Source organism: Sarcophilus harrisii, chromosome 1, assembly GCF_902635505.1.
Source record: "Sarcophilus harrisii chromosome 1, mSarHar1.11, whole genome shotgun sequence".
In the NCBI taxonomy this organism is placed as follows: Eukaryota; Metazoa; Chordata; class Mammalia; order Dasyuromorphia; family Dasyuridae; genus Sarcophilus; species Sarcophilus harrisii.
This window is the reverse complement of record NC_045426.1, coordinates 169,473,186-169,487,379: the sequence shown is the minus strand read 5'-3', so window position 1 is coordinate 169,487,379 and position 14,194 is coordinate 169,473,186. Positions and strand designations below refer to the sequence as shown.

Sequence of the window (14,194 nt, the reverse complement as noted above, 5' to 3'; positions counted from 1 at the left end):
TATTCTCTACAACCATCAATCCCTGATGAAGGAATGAGAAGGAACAGACGAGCTTCTTTTGCAAGTGATATTCCACACTACTCTATCTTCAACATAACAAAGTTGACTAAAAGGAGAAGAGAATATAAGGTCCCATTGTGATTGTTTGCTAGCAGGAGACCACTTGAAAGATTCTCTCAAGAGTCTGTCATAGTCTGACCCAGTCCCCTCCAGCAGTCTTCCAGTCTGCCAGTCTCAGTCTGAGTCTCAGTCTGAGTCTGAGTCTGAGTCTGAGTCTGAGTCTGAGTCTGACTCTGTCCCCAAGTTCTCTAAGCCCTTAAATACCCTATTACAATTACATAATTACAGTATACTGAGTATACAATCTAGAATGATTATATCAAACTAAAGTGATTATATCATTATATCATACTAATATGTGTGTGTGTGAACCTGAGAACCATTATCTCATCAATTCCATTGAGCTAACACCTTGTTTCTCCCATATATATGCCATATACATACAAGAGTGCTTGAAAGATGTAAAGACAAAGGCAACTAATTGTTTAGATGGCACATCAAGCTAGATGTAGTATAAGAAAACATACTTGCTAAGGCATTCAATGCTGTCACAGAAGGAATCTAACCAAGATGTTAGGTCAAAAAATATTCCCTATCAATCTGGGATCTGAGGTCTGTGGATGAAAGGGTTTGTGGATAGGTTTTAAGGGGAATCCATAAACTGGGATGGCAAAAATACATACACCAGTAGCTTCTAACTAAAATTGAGCATTTCTTTCAGTTATTTTAAAACATTAATCTTCCTCAGACTGCCCAAAGGATCTATGACAAAATAAAATGAAGAAACTCTTCCTGCTGAAGATGCTGAAGATCTTACAAAAGATGTTCTTACTGCCCTACCACAGGGTAGACTATCTCAAATAAAGTTCAGATTTGTTGAAAGGAGTTCATTTAACTTTTCACTCACTTATCTACGCAGGAAAAAATTTAAGTGGAAAGAAAAGATGGTCAATTGTCTCTAGGCTATTTGTAGTTTTAAAGATAATTCACAAAGCTTCATCAATCAGAATATATATTTTACACACTAAAAACAAAACAACAAAACATTGAGCTTAACCTAATATTGAATAGTAGGACAAACTGGATACCCTTTGGGAAATTTGCAGATTTTTTTTTGTTGTTTTACTATGCTTTTTTTTTTAATTTCCCTTCCCATTCCCAAAGCCCCAAAGAACTGGTTTTGTTGTTTTTTTGCTGAGGCAATTGGGCTTAAGTGACTTGTCCAGGGTCACACAGCTAGGAATTGGACTCAAGTCTTCTTGACTTCAGGGCTGTTGTTCCAAAAAAAAACTCTTGTAACAAAGTATAGCTAAACAAAATGAACTTTTACATGCAAAGAGGAAAGATAACAAGCTCAGGTTTAGATTCAAGTTGAGGGAAATCAGGTGGAGATATTCAGCAAAGATAGCTAATTTGGTGCTGGACTTCTGGAGAGAGCTTAGGATTCTAAATATACATTTTGGAATCATCTGTAGAGAGAGGTAATTGAACTCTTAGGAGCTGAAGACATGATCACTGGAGTAGAGTGCCCAAAGAAAAGAGAAGATGACACAAAACAGAGCCTTGGGCGACTTCCATGTCTAGCATGAAAAATGGATAATGGTACAATCAAGGAGTGTGACAAGGAAGATCAGACAGTTAAGACAACTAGAAAAGAAATAGTCAGAAGTCTATGGCAACCCAGAAAGCTTCCAGGAGATGAGGTAGTTTGATTGTCTCAGAAGCTGCAGAAATCATGGAAGAGGAAGAAACTGAGAAAAGGACATTAGGTTTAATATTTAAGATATCATATAATCTTGGGATAGATACTTTTAAGTAAACCTTATGGTGCTCAAAGCCAGATTACAAGGGATTGGCAGGAAAATGGAACCAGCAAGAGGTTGAGGGCAACTATTAGTATCATTGTGGTTCTATGTTTGTAGCCAACAAATTTCCCGAATGATTCCAAACACTGATATTACTGCAATCTAGAGTGGTTTATTAGGGACTTTTTTCACATTTACCTTGAAGAACTATGGGTTAATTCCTGTTCCAGGAATAGTACTTTTTACACTTTTATTCCCTATTTATACTCTAGGATCCATTATACTGGCATGTTTAATTTTCATGTGCACCTTTGTGCTCTTTTTGGGGGGAGAAGGGACAAAGCACAAATAGAATTTTGGGGAGCTTATCTGAAACCCCCTATGTATCTGAGCTCAATTACTTCCTAGGAGAAATGAAGGGTTCTCTCTGGCAAAACTCCCTGGGAAAGTGCTTGGAGAAATTGAAAACATACTGATGTAAGAGAAATTAGCAGGGCATGGCAGAAGGAAGTTAAGTATATGACACACATTTTACTTTAAAAAGTGATGTAGGAGGCAGAACACAGGATTAAGAGTATGGCAACTGACTCAAATGGGTTATTTCTATTTCTTACTAATTGTGTGGCCTGGGGCGATATCCCTGGGCCTCAGTTTTCTGATCTGAGAAATAGGGGGGTTGGACTTGATCTCTAAGATCCTTTCTAATTATCTATGGCCCTATAATTCTGTGATCCCTTTATTTCTAGGATCAATTCCTTTGTTAGAGCTATATAACAGAAGATAGCACTCAGCAGGGACATTATGACCTCCCTCTAGAAAATAGATGTTTAGAAAAGAACACAAAACCAAATTGCTATTCAGAGGGGTCACAGTAGATAGAATGCTGGACCTGAAACCAGAAAGTCATCTCTCTGAGTTCAAATCTAGCTTCAGACATATGTGACCATGGGTAGATCACTTCACTCTGCCTCAAGTTTCCTCATCTATAAAATGGGCTGGAAGAGGAAATGGCAAATCACTCCAATATCTTTGCTGAGAAAACCCCAAAAGACTCAGATACAACTGAAATATGACTAAACAACAAAGGATTATAAAATGGGGTACTCTATGGGAACAAATAAGATGGATCCCAAATCTCTCCTAGATTCTGAATTAGTTTCAACTGGGAAAGAAGAATGGCAATATTTATTGAAGTACCCTAAATATTTATTGAACCAGAACATGCACATAATTAAATTTTTTAAACTATTTATTATAATAACCATGTATTTATGCCCTTATTCCTAATTCTTGTACAATCAACTTTTAAAAATTTGTTAAAATTTTAATTACTGTTTGTATTTAACAAATATTTAAAACTTTTATGCTTGAGGCCTTTCTAACCTTTTTAATTTTCTTGCACTTTATTCCTTGTTAATACTCCAGAATCCAACCATAGTGGCCTTCCTGCTGCTTTTCCCAAGATATTCTATCTCCTCTGCCTCTCATTGGCTGCCCCCAAGCCTTAAATGCTCATCCTTTTCACCATCACCTTTGAGCTTCTCTTGCTTCCTCCAAGATAGCTCAGATCCTATCTTCTGGAAGGACTTGCCCTTGCCGTGGCTTCTATCAGTCAAGATTTTCTTTTGTGATAAACACTGTGGTAAGTTCCAGGAAAACAAATACAAATAGAAAAACAAAAAGAAATTTCTGCCCTCCAAAGAGCTTCCATTCCAATGTGGAAAGATGTGGGAAAAGCTAAAAAACTTCCCCTCCTGCTTTTATTTCCCTCACTTCCCTTTCCTTGATATCGTCTTCCATCTACTCTTTATGTAACTTGTATATATTTAGTTATTTGTATGTTGTCTCTGACCCCCTCCCTCTTTTATACTGTGAGGTCCTGGGGGCAGGGACTATTTTTTGTCTTTCTTTGTAGCACCTTGTAAGCACCTAATGAATATTCATCAAGCCTCAATTTACTGAGTTCAAATCTGGCCTCAGTCAAATCTGGCCTCAGTCACTTACTAGCTGTGTGACTCTGGGTAAGTCACTTTATCCTATTTAGCTGGTTTCCTCATCTGGAAAAGGAAATGGCAAACAATTCTTGTATCTCTGCCAAGAAAACCCCAAATAGGGTTTAAAGAATCAGACATGACTGAAACAAGTGAACAGCAATAAATATTCATTGATTTTTGAAACAATGCAAAAATGAGTTACTTTGAAGGTTGTACTAAAGGGGAAAATTTTAATTAGAGTTAAGTGCATCATAGTATGCATCATACTTTCATTTTAATATCTATTAGATTGTAAGTATCTTGAAATCTGTGCTGTCCATATCCTCAGTATCATATCAAGTCTTATAAATTGTGTTGGTCCTTATAAGTGTTTACTGATCAAATGAATGTGCCATAAGCCTCTCTTAATATCATTTCCCTCTACTCTCACCCTAAAACAAATTCAGGGTCATTTTTGATTGTTCTGTCTGCCTTTTTCCCCAGTATCCAATTCTTCAAAAAGTCCTATCATTCCATCTTCCAAATTGCCCGTGCCCACAATCACCAGCCTAACGAATGCCCTCAGGTCTTCTTTCCTGGATTACTTTATTGGTAGCCTCCTAATTGACTTTCAGGCCACTAGTCTTACTTCTCTTCGTTTTCTTATATGTTGCTGTCAGTTTTCCAATGGATAATTCTGATTATGACCAATTCAAAATTGGCTAGAAAATCTTCAACCTTACTGTTACCCACTAAATAAAATAAAAAATCCTTAATCTTGAATTGAGTTCTTCTACAACTTTTCTCTGCCACAAATCTTTTCACTTACCATGACCATCTTTAACCAATTTAGAATACTCATGATTCTCAGAATTTGTTTTATGCTAATGCCTTTTTCCATCTCCCCATTTCCTCTTCATCCTTCAAGGTACAACTCATGTTAGCTCTTCTATGAAAAAAGAATCCTCCCTATCAGAAGTGACCTTCCTCCCTGTTCCCTCCACACATAATCCTGCTTTGAAATGAAGACTTTTATATCTGTGTTCTTTTGAATCCTACTTAAATGTGGCCATATTTGGAAAAAAAACAAGCAGAAAATGCTTAGCATAGTATCTGCACATAGTGGGCTTAGAAATAATGTGTTTATTATCATTGTGTTTATAATAAACATAAATACATATTTTTATAATAGGTATGTTTGTATAATTATACTTATTATAAATATCTAATAACAGTATGCTTATATAAACACCTAATTATGTTTTAACTACATGCTTATTCCCCTTTCCTACCTTATATTGTGATGTTAGGATAATATCCTGTTACAATAATTAGTTTTATTTTAAGCCTAGGAAACATCATGATGTATAAATATACATTTCCTTTCTTTGACTTTAGGAAACTTATTTATAGATGAAAAATTCTGAATTTAATCACAATCACCCAGTTAAGAAAAATTCCTTGTATCAAGGCAAAGGTTGGATTTTAATCTTGTACTAAGATCTAACTATAATCCTAGTTTATTCCCTTAGTGTCTTGGTAGTTGAAGCATAGTTTAATTTATTGGAAACATTTGGTTAATAAAAGTTGATTATTATTAAAATAACTATGGATAGACAGACTTCTGGAAGATGAAGTTGGGGAGAATACTGACCTTTTCTTGGAACTTCCTAGACCTTCAAGACGCCAGCTGTCAAGAATTCTCCAAATTATCGTTCTTCTCTGGTTCAGTGCAGTTCTTCCTCTTAGTCTCTTCCTTCCTTCCTCAACTCTGAGACAACCTTCTCTCTTTTATAACAAATGATTAAGGTGTGACCCATCTCTCACACAATGGCTTTGATTGATTCAGGGAGGTGTACAGGTCCTATTCACAACCAGTTTTGGTTCTGATTGTTTGATTCAATCAAGAAAACACTTTGCACCTAGTAGCTGAGCCAAATTGAGTAGTTTCAAACCCCCTGCTTTCTTCTCTCTCTCACACACATACACAAACACACACACACACACACACACACACACACACACATGTTTAATATGTATTTGAGTGTGAGAGACTTTTTTCTCTCCCTATAGATTGACATGTTCTTTACAATTTAGAGTTAAAGAGTTAGAAGTTGGAGTTTCCTACAGCACTAGATACCCCCAGCTGGTCTGTCAGATGAAGGACTTGAATTTGCTATATTGTAGGTAATTCTCATGTACATTTGGTTATAATATAAACTGTGCTATTATGAAAGGATGTTAAATGAGCTAAGCTTGTACAGCTATTAATCCCACTGGCAATCGTTTAAGATGCTTACTAGCTACATGACCCTAGACAGGTTACAATCTCTGTGTGCCTCAGTTTCCTCATCTGTAAACTGAGGATAATATAAGCATTTATCTTCTAAGGTTGTTGTGAGGATGAAAAAATGAAATATTTCCAATTTGCTTTGCAAACTTTAATTTTCTTCAGTCATTTCAGTCATGTCAAACTCTTCATGATCTCATTTGGGATTTTCTTGGCAAAGAAACTGAAGTGGTTTGCCATTTCCTTTTCCAGTTCATTTTACAAAGAAGGAAACTAAGGCACAGTCTGAGGCCACATTTGAACACAGACACAAGGCTTCTAAACTATTCAACCTAGAAAAATTTTAAATATTATTTAAATTCTAGCTATTGTGATATTGCTGCTGCTGATCCAATTACAGGTGTGAACTAACAGCAGAATGTAAGTTACTTAAATTAGGGATTGTTTTACTTTTTGTCTTTGTAACTAAGACTAATGTGCTTAGCAAACAGTGTCTGGCACAAACTAGGTGTTTAAAGTACTTGTTGAATGAAGGGCTGAATGGGTGGATGATGGATTGATGGATGGATAAACAGAATTTGTTTCAAACATTAATGTCTTAACATGTCCCAGACATTGTAATTTGGGATTCACAAAAAACAGAGCAAAGGAAATTACTCTTAAGGAGATAGTCTACTGTCTCTAGAAGGAAAAATTGTCATCAAGATGAAGCCAGAAGTTATTCCACTAGAAAAAAGCAACCTTATTTCTAGTCTTAGAAACCTGATTGAACCTTGATCATAGAAACTCTATTACTTTGGCTTGCTTTTTGTTTACCTCTAGGAGATTTTAGGCAATAATATAGTTAATAAAATGCAAAAGAAAAGGGCTTCCTAATTATAACCCAACTTTTGATTCCCAGGGGACAGTATGGGTTCAGGTAAAGAGTTCTTTTAGATGTATCAGTTGGACATTTAGACATCTGTTTTGTGCTATGGGACACAAAAAACAATATAGAAGGTTCAGGAAATGACATGCTGTGGATGAAGTATTTTGTAGTGTAATTGGAAAAATAAAATATTATTTAAAAAAAAGAAATGGGATTTTCCTGAAAGAATTACATGAACTGATGCTGAATGAAGTGAACAGAACCAGCAGAACATTGTACATAGAAGCAGCAAGATTATGTAATGATTAGTTATGATTGACTTAGCTTTTCTCAGTAATACAGTGATCCAAGACCATTCCAATGGACTAGGAATGGAAAATGCCATTTGCATCCAGAGAAAGAACTGAATATAGATCAAAGCATGCTATTTTCACCTTTTTTTGTTTGTTTGTTTGCTTTTTCTTTCTCATGGTATTTTTCTTTTCTTCAAATTTTTCTTTCATAACAAGACAAATATGGAAATATGTTTAAAATGATTGTACATATATATATAGCCTATATCAGATTGCTTGCTATCCTGAGGAGAGAGGAAGTAAGGGAGAGAGAGAGAGAGAAAAATTTGGAACTGAAAATCTTAAATATGAATGTTGAATTCTATTTTACATGTAATTGGGAAAAAATAAAATGCTATTGAAATTTAAAAAAATAAATAAAAACTACTTTGCAAACCTTCAAAAGCTATATAAATATCGGTTATCATTTTCATTATCATTATAATGACAAGTCCCAGCTCACAAGGATCTTACCATCTTGTTTAGGGAGGTCAAAATATGCACACAGGGAATAAATTTTAAGCAGATGGTTTAAATTAATGTGTTAACATACTACAGACAATGAGAAAAATAGTTTTCATGGCTGTATTAATAAGAGTAATTCCCTTTCCAGATTTCATTCTGGACTCTCATATGCCCCAGAAGCTCATTCACCCTAAACTACTTCTCCCTTTGGAAATACCCTCTACTCTTTGAGCCCTCCCTCTGATTGACTGGGTTTTTCCTAGATCTTCTATTTAAAGGAGGATGACCAAGCCAGCCATGTCTTTATTCCTCTTCAGTTTTCACTTGACTTTCTGGACTTCCTCTACCATCTTTCCATACTGAATACTTTCATCTCTCTCTCCACCATCCATCTCTTTCTTTTTTTTTCTTTCTTTTTGTTTAACTATTGTTTTCCCCGATTAGAATGTAAATTCCTTGAGGGCAGGGACCTTCTATTCTTCTTATATTGTGTTCCTGGTACTTAGCACATTGCCTGGCAAATAATAAATGCTTCTTGACTTGATTAATTACTTCATTCATGGAGACACAGAAGAATCTAGCTAACAGCCATGGATCTGTGGTGAAGAGGTCTCATCACTTCATCCCTGTACAATTGCAGTAAGGTGATAGTACATATCTCCCCACTCCAATCATCCTTCATTCAACTGTTAAATAAATCTTCTTAAAGTACAGATCTGATCATGCTCCCCTTCCCCTTCTTCCATTTCAGTCAATAAATTTCATTTGCTTCCTATTACTCCAGGAGCATATATAAAATTTTCTTTCTGGAATTCAATGTCCTTCTTAACCTGACCCAACCTTCTAAATCTTCCTAAACTTTACTCCTTTCCACATGGTCTAAATTCCAATAACACTTGCTTTCTTGCTGTTCCTTTAATCCAACACTACATCTCCAAACTCCTGGCATTTCCATGCTTGAATTCTCTCAAACCTTATTGTTGCCCCTTAGCTTCCTTCGAGTCCCTCTTAAAATCACACCTTCTACAGAAAGCTTTTCCTGACTCTCCCTCATGGTATTCCCTTCTCTCTCCTAATCACCTCTGACTCATCCTGCCTATATCTTATTTATATCTAATTATTTGCATATTGTCTCCCCCTTTAGACAGTAAACTCCATGAAGAATTGGGACTTCCCTTTGCCTTCCTTTGTATCCCCACCGTTTTTCACAGTGCCTGGCACACAGTAAGGATTTAATAAGTAAATTATTGACTGACTGATGGTCACTGCTTACGGTCATTTGTGGCCACTTGATTTGAAGTGACAGCTTTAAGATCTCCTCTGCTGCATTGTACTGTCTTGCTGAGCATTACCACACAGAGATATTGTGTACTGGGCAGAGAACTTTAGATTTCAGACCCATAGCAAAAGCTTACAATTCATCCCTTCACCGGACTCCCCACTCTCCAAGAAAAACACTTTCTACCTTACATTTTTTGGGGTAGAATCTCTTTTTGTGACTTCCATGTTTTTATAGGGCAGGAAAGCAAAATCATCCCTTGAAAGGAAGATAGTTATTTGGAACTTAAAACTTTCCAAAACAACACGTTAAATTGTTTCAACATGTAAGGGGTGGGTGGGGGGATAAAATATAGATTTAAAGAAAGTCAGCTTTTTCTCATTTAGGTCTCTGGAAACCAAGGAAAGGATTATTCTCTATGCATGGGCTTGAGGGTTTTAAATCAGTGATAATATGCACACAGTCTTAATATTAATATTTAATGATATTTTGATCCAGGTATAATTTAAAGCCCATGCATCACAGAAATAGAACCTCTGTTGTTTAACTTAAGTGGCTCCATCCTTCTGCATAGCAGTATTATTTCACAATTCTACAGCCTACATTGATCATGGTTTCTGCATAAATTTGACTCATGGGGATCGGGCTTTGGGAAAAAGTGTTCTCTTCAGTGACCCAGGGCACTCAGTCTGGGAAATTTATTCTAATCTGTTTCTTCCCTTTGTAGAAGGAATAGATCCATTCTTACTTCTAGGTCTGCAAACTCTTAGTGCCTGATGAGGATGCAACTCAATGATTTTATGACCCATCTTCTTGCCCAGCCCACCAGAAAGAATTTAGGGTTTCTTTGGAACTGGAGATGAACAGACTCAATGATCTCTATGATTTTTAAAAAAATATCCTTAATCTCTGTTTTTCTTAGTTTCCTCCTTTGTAAAATTGAGGTAAATAATGACATCTACCTCAGAGTTGTTGGAAAAAATATTTTGTAAGTCAAGTTCTTTTCAAATCTGAAAATGGCATGTTATAATTAATATGCTGTCCCTAGGGAATAGTTATCTCAATGAGAAATGGCACCCTGAGGCCTTGGCCTTTAAGAGTAAGATCTGGGGATTTCAAGTAAAGAACAGGCTATGAGAAATGGAGAAACTCCAAGAGATAAAATCTTCTGGCCTGATCTTTAACAAGGTACCATCTATAGCTGGCTTTTTCTCCTCTTTATTTTTATTCTCAAAATGATTTACAGTCAGCTCTAAATAATCTGCAGGAAATTTTCACTTTGTTGGTGGTCTGCAATCTGGATTTCTAAGATGTTTGCCCCTGCCATAGCTTTATGGGAGAATTTAACTACTTAAATAATTAATTAATCATAATATATACTTAAAGTACTGCCCTTGACTTCTATATAACATTCCTCTTCCAATCTTTCCATCTCTCCTTCCTCTGAATTACCTTTGCTATAGATAATTAGCTAATCCCTACATTACTTCTTTTTGGCTTTGTACAGCAATATCTGTACTGAGGAGATTTACCTTCCTCATTACAATCTTTTTTCACCTGATAGGAAAATATGCTTGTATTATATATACATAAATACACATGAATATATTTGTATCACATATTTTATATGTATGCTTATATTATGTATAATCCAGAAATATGCTGATTTTGTTTATATATAAATATATGTTAAACAAGTATATCTTCCCATCAGATAAATGTAGTTATAATAAAATATTACATATGATATAAACATATTTTCCTAATTATAATTTTTTAGATTATATATTTTATATCATATTTATGCATATATGTATATATATAATAAAAGCATTTTTTCCATTAGTTTAAAAATATACAAAATATAAACATATTTTCTTGTCTGCTTAAAACATGTATTTAGGATATGTGTTGTGAATGTATACTCGCACACAAACACATATGTGTGTGGGTATATAATACCTAAAATTGCTGTACAAAGCCAAGTAGAATCAATGCAGAGATTAGCTACTGTTCCCTTCCAGTAGCATAGGTAATGCAGATGAAGGAGAGATAGAGAGATTGGAAAAGAATGGTTTTACAGAAATAAATGACTAGTGCTTTATTAGGTTAAAATAGGGTATTGAATTTCTCTGATTTGGAAGGCAAAGAAATTCACTACTTTATGGTTGGGCTCAGTTCTCCTAGTTCTTCTGGGAAACAATTTGTCCATAATTAAATGCCCTTTCAATCAGGACATTTTAAATGTAAGTGAGGTACCAATTCTTCTCCCCTTGCTGGTTGCAAGGTCCAGAGGGAATCCAAAGGAGCTGACAGGAAGCAATTTTACATGACTGGATGAGCCTGGGCATGTATAGGCTGGGAACACATACCAAGTGGGATTTCACACTTCAGAGTGAGGTATTGTTAAAACTGAGCCTTCTTCTCTTTTTATTAAAAAAAAAATCTGTTTTTTTTCCCCTCCTCTTAAATCCCGTGTTTGATCTTGAAACAAGGCTGCAGCAACAAGATAAGTTTTCCTCATCAACAACCCAGGTCTTCTGTTCTCTGGAAGGTGTTGGGGAGGGAAGACAAGGGATGGACTTGATGTTCAAGGGAGGTTCAGTGTTGGACCACTGAAATCTCAACTTTTCTCTTAGTTTTCTTCCAAGGTTGTCTCACAAACTGCTGGGCATCTACAGTGGGCAAATGTCCCTCAAGGCCTTTCTCTCTCTCCAAATCCCATCTCTAATGTTTATTACCTGTGTGACTTGGTCACTTAACCATCCCAGGCCTGTTTCCTGCATCTATAACAATGAGGGCATTAGAATAGCTACCTTGTGAGGTCCCTTTCAGATCCCTAGTCAAGGAGATTCTTCCTTTACCCATCTCATAAAAATGTCTTTTGGACCAGGAATTATAGACCTTAGCCATGATCTAATCATAACTTATAGAACTTTCTATCACCTCATTCATTCAAAAAGCTTGTATTCAATACTGACCATGTACCAGGTCCTGGAAATAGAGAGACAAAAACAAAACTGCTCTTATTCCCAATGCGCTCACATTTTATAGGGGGAAACAATACATGTATATGTATCAACTTGGTTTCTACCTTTAGAAGCTCTCAGTTCTATGTTCTTCCTAAAGAACTCCTTTCTCTAGGAAGCAGTGATCAAATCTACATTACCTTCCTAGAAAGGTCAAATTAATCAGTTTTCCTGTCGTTTTCCTTGTTCTTACTGTGATCTCCCAATTCAAATCACTCCTCCCTCCCTGGTTACTACTCCCTTATTTGTATTGTCTTCTCTTAATAGAATGAAAACTCCTTAAGTATAATAAAAAAAAAAGCAAGATTAAATGTAAACTCTCTTTTTCTATCTGTGTCTTTACAACTTAGCTTTGTACTTAGTAAGTACTTAATGAGTATTCACTTATTCATTCACTTATTCCTCAATTGTGGTACCAAAAACTGAGCATGTACTTTAGATGTGATCCAGGAGAGGAAAGAGTAGAAAGGGAATCCTCTGCACTATGTCTCTCTTCATTTTGTCTGAAATTTTATTAAATTTTTAACTCATTAACTATTAACACTTAACTATTGACTCATATTAAACTTGGAGTTCATTAAAATTACCTGGTCTCAGTTCTGATGGACCAGGCCATCCTCAGCAATGAGATCAACCAAATCATTTCTAATGGAGCAGTAATGAACTGAACCAGCTATGCCCAGAAAAAGAACTCTGGGAGATGACTAAAAACCATTACATTGAATTCCCAATCCCTATATTTATGCACACCTGCATTTTTGATTTCCTTCACAAGCTAATTGTACAATATTTCAGAGTCTGATTCTTTTTGTACAGCAAAATAACGTTTTGGTCATGTATACTTATTGTGTATCTAATTTATATTTTAATATATTTAACATCTACTGGTCATCCTGCCATCTAGGGGAGGGGGTGGGGGGTAAGAGGTGAAAAATTGGAACAAGAGGTTTGGCAATTGTTAATGCTGTAAAGTTACCCATACATATAACCTGTAAATAAAAAGCTATTAAATAATAAAAAAAAAATTACCTGGTCTTTTTAAAATAAACTACTTTTTAGCAATGCCTCTCCCATTCTATATCAATGATGTTAATTTTTTATTCCAAATTTAATCCCAGAATTTAATTTCAGTTTCTTACAAATTTGCACATTCAATTTCATTTCAGTAGATTTGACACTTTCTCTTAATTTCTTATGAGGCTGTAATTCAGGCTTCTCCATCAGAAAAACAAAACAAAAGTCTTCATCCAGAAAGATCATTTCAGTCCTGGAATTCATACTTGGGAAGCACCCATTGCCCTTCCTCTGAATGGATGGATGCCTCCTCTAAATATTCATTTAAGCAGAATGCAGGGCAAGCATCTCATTTTTTATCAGGATGCTACATTGTATTTCTCAGGAATCTTATCCTCTCTTTCCCACTTTTCAGCCTCCTTTTATGTTATATTCCCACATGAGAATGTGTTAATTCCTTTAAGGACAAGGAGGGTCTTTCTTTTTGTTTTGCAATTATACTCCCAGCATTCAGCACAATGCCTGGCACATAGTTGTTTTTCAGTCTCTCTTACTCTTCATGGACCATATTGTACATGGGATTTTGCTGGCAAAAATCCTGGAGTGATCAGATGGGGAATGGCATATGAATGTAATGCAACATTATTATTCTATAAGAAATGATGAGCAGGCTGATTTCAGAAAAGCCTGGAGAGACTTAACATGAACTCACGCTGAGTGAAGTGAGCAGAACCAGAACATTGTACACAGCAACAATAAGATTATGGGATGATCAACTCTGACAGATTTGGCTCTTTTCAGCAATGAGATGATTCAAGGGAATTCCAATAGATTTGGGATAGAAAATACCATCCACATCCTGAGAAAGATTTATGGAGACTATATGTGGATCTAAGTTGTAAGAATATAGATACAAAAAGAGAGTTTACATTTAAGGTAAGGAGTTTTCATTCTATTAAGAGAAGAAAACACATATAAGGGAGTAGTGACAAGGAAGGGGTGATTTGAATTGGGAAATCACAGTAAGGACAAAGGAAACAATAGGAAAATTGATTAATTTGATCTTTCTAGGAAGGTAA

At 35.6% G+C, this 14,194-nt stretch overlaps 1 protein-coding gene across 3 annotated transcripts in view; it reads right to left on the bottom strand.

Annotated features, from left to right (window-relative positions):
• The window catches only part of ZNF366 (zinc finger protein 366), a 111,907-nt gene that overhangs the window by 82,620 nt on the left and 15,093 nt on the right, over positions 1 to 14,194 (bottom strand). The window contains exon 1 of one of the 3 annotated variants that reach the window (XM_003759456.3): positions 5,493 to 5,856. The exons of the other annotated variants lie outside the window; for them this stretch is intronic. The gene's annotated coding sequence lies outside the window, so the exon portion shown is untranslated. Of the gene's footprint in view, positions 1 to 5,492; positions 5,857 to 14,194 lie in introns of those variants that run through there. 3 annotated transcript variants of the gene reach the window in all.